Source organism: Megascapheus bottae, chromosome X (assembly GCF_031878675.1).
Source record: "Megascapheus bottae isolate mThoBot1 chromosome X, mThoBot2.hap1, whole genome shotgun sequence".
NCBI lineage: Eukaryota > Metazoa > Chordata > Mammalia > Rodentia > Geomyidae > Megascapheus > Megascapheus bottae.
In genome coordinates, this window is record NC_143547.1 from 13025926 (window position 1) to 13028935 (window position 3010).

Consider the following 3010-nt stretch of genomic DNA (forward strand, 5'->3'; position numbering starts at 1 on the left):
TGAGGGGAAGGAATTAGCTTGCTCAGTCATTCGCACTGATAAGTAGAAGAAAAGAATGTCCTATGTCCTTTTCTCCCATTCTGGATAAGTATGTAGGGTCCTCTCAGTTTTAAAGCTCCCTATTCAATTCAACAAGGCTTTTGTTAAAGCCACATTACAGCCTGGTCTTCCCTGCTTCCTTTTATCCCTTCCTCCTGACAGGTATTGATGCTAAGAACACTCCCTGAAGAACTTTCTACCCACTAATTTTCATGTTAAAGTCTGCTTCTTAGAAAATCTTGACTTTGATAGCTGAAACTGGGAATGATCTCATAGACCAGCTATAAGCTCCACGATCCAACTCGCATTGACCATTTCAGCACTGTTGGTAGGTAAAACACATGTACTGTAGAATACATTAATAGATCAACTGCAAAATGTTATTCTATGATGAACTGCAGCAGTATTGTAATAAAAGGAAATGAATATTGGTTATTTGAAAAAAATGAGAGAAAAAGTTGCAATAAAAACAGTTGAAAATGTAGCTGATATTAGACAGAAGTGATACTGTGGAGGTTAAAAATGTTTTATAATGACACATTGACGATTAGAAGCTAAGCATAAAAATAAGAAAGCCTCCTAAGTATTTTATTAAAAGGTTCTTTCATTCAGCTAGAGGGCATCCAGGCCTAGGAATTACTCCAAAATCTAGCATAGTTCAAAATAAGTTAAATGCCCACTAAAGTGTAGGCAAATGAACCAACAAAATGTGGCATGTCTGTAGTACAGAATATCTTTAAGCCAAAAAAGGAAATAGAGTCCTGATGGAAGTATAGCATAGCTGACACTTGAAATCAAGATACTAAACGATTTTTTAAAAATCACAAAGGATCACATATTGCATTTTAAATGGACCTCAAGTTATTAGAGAAAAGTTTATAGATACAGTAAATAGATAAATGGCTTCTCAGGACTGGGGCAGGGAGTAAAATTAGCTGCAACTGAGAACATGAAAATTTTATGGTGTAATGATACAGTAGAAATACATTGTGGAAATATGTTTTGTGTTGATAGATATACAACTACAAAATCAAGAGAAAACAAAAGTAAAGCAATTTGTGAATTCAGGGTTTTGTAAATTATAGCTAAGTAAAATTTGAGAATTTTAAAGGTATTCTAAAAAGTCTGTGTGTGAGTGTGTATGAGTGAGATATGGGGGGTGGGAGGGAGAGAGAGAGAGGACAGAGAATGTTAATCTTGTGTGTGAAATAACATTGCTTAAAACTTATTATTTTGTTATGCAAAGAAAAAAAGAATATGATCTGTGCTCCAAAGGTATGTATGTATGTATGTAGGTATTGCCAGACCTGGGGCTTGAACTCAGGGGCTGGGCACTGTCCTTGAACATGTTTTGCTCAAGGGTAGTGCTCTGTCACTTGGCCCACAGTGACACTTGAAGGTTTTCCTCTGTATGTGGTACCGAGGAATTGAACCCAGGGCTTTGTGCATGCTAGGCAAGCAGTCTACCAGCAGGCCATACTCCCGGCCTCCAAAGGTATTTATACAGTAGTGTGGAAGTCATTCAGAAAAAAAATCACCGAGTATCAGATAGTATATCATATAGATTTATATTTTTAGACAGAGGAGTTAAAGGGGACAATAAAAGAGTTTAGAAAAAAAGTATCTGTATCATCTTATTTGACTGGATTAATAAATACTAAACATGTTGTATACTTCAGTGTATTATTGACATACAAAATATTACTTTGATCCTCTAGTGGGGTAATACATGAAATTTAACAAATAAAGTTGCACTTTTTAGATTATTCAACTAGGAGAATGATTTCAAGTAAAGTATAAACAAAATCCATGACAACATATGTATATGTATACCTGGCAATATGTAATAAAATCTATAAATATATTTATATTCAATATATAATAAAAATCTATAAATATATTTATATTTAATATGTAATGCAATGTATAAGTGCATTTGCATAAGTAAACATTATATGCACATGAATCAACAATATAAAGTAAAATGTTACCATTTCATTTAGTCTAGTTTCACAATGCTAAAACTTTTTCAACTGCAAATCAAGATATCAGTGAGCAAGTAGATGATTCAGAACAAATTTACAATTTGCTACAGGTTACAAATATGCAAATTTGGTTCATCTCTTTTTGAGCAAATCACTATAATATAACCTTTGGTAGTTTTTGGTTGCCTTTCATTTTATTGCCTAGCATATTGGGAGTATTAAACCATAGGTCAGCTCTATGTGAAGGGATGGTTTAAAGATCAGTACTATGAGAGCAAGAAAAATGACAGTGGGCAAACTCAGAAAAGAAGGAGAATAAATCATGTAGGGAAAGAAACCATATTCCAGTACATGGCTGAAAATGCTGATAATAACTAATATTTGTGAAATGTTTTTTTTATTTTCCAGATTTTTCCAATTCCATTCCTCTTTTAAACCTTCTGAAGTGTTCTGAGGTAGTCATCACTACTTTCATTTTACAAGTGGTGATTGAAGCTGCATACTCCCAAATATTATAGATAATATAATAGGAGCAACAGGTCTAGGTCAAAATTCAAGACCAATATTCTGCCTGGTCACCCAGTCCCTAATGATGACAAACAGATTATTACAAAAATTGAAGATGGAGCCAGAATTATTAACAAAGGGCATATCATACATGCTACATACTGGTTGTTTTTAAAACAATATATTCTAAAGTGTATCTAACATATTCAAGTATCTAGAATTGTATCTTATATTTTGCTGTAAAAAATACAGTAACAGCAGGCACAATGGGTCATGCCTTTTTGTAATCCTTGCTACTCAGGAGGCTGAGAACTGAGGGTCAAGGTTCAAAGCCAGTGTGGGTACAAAAGGACCTGAGACTGTTATCTCCAATTAACCTCTAGAAAACGGGAAGTGGAGCTTGGCTCAAGGGCAGGGCGGTAGCTTTGAACTGAAGAGCTCAGGGACAGCGCCCAGGCCAAGTTCAAGCCCCGTGACCC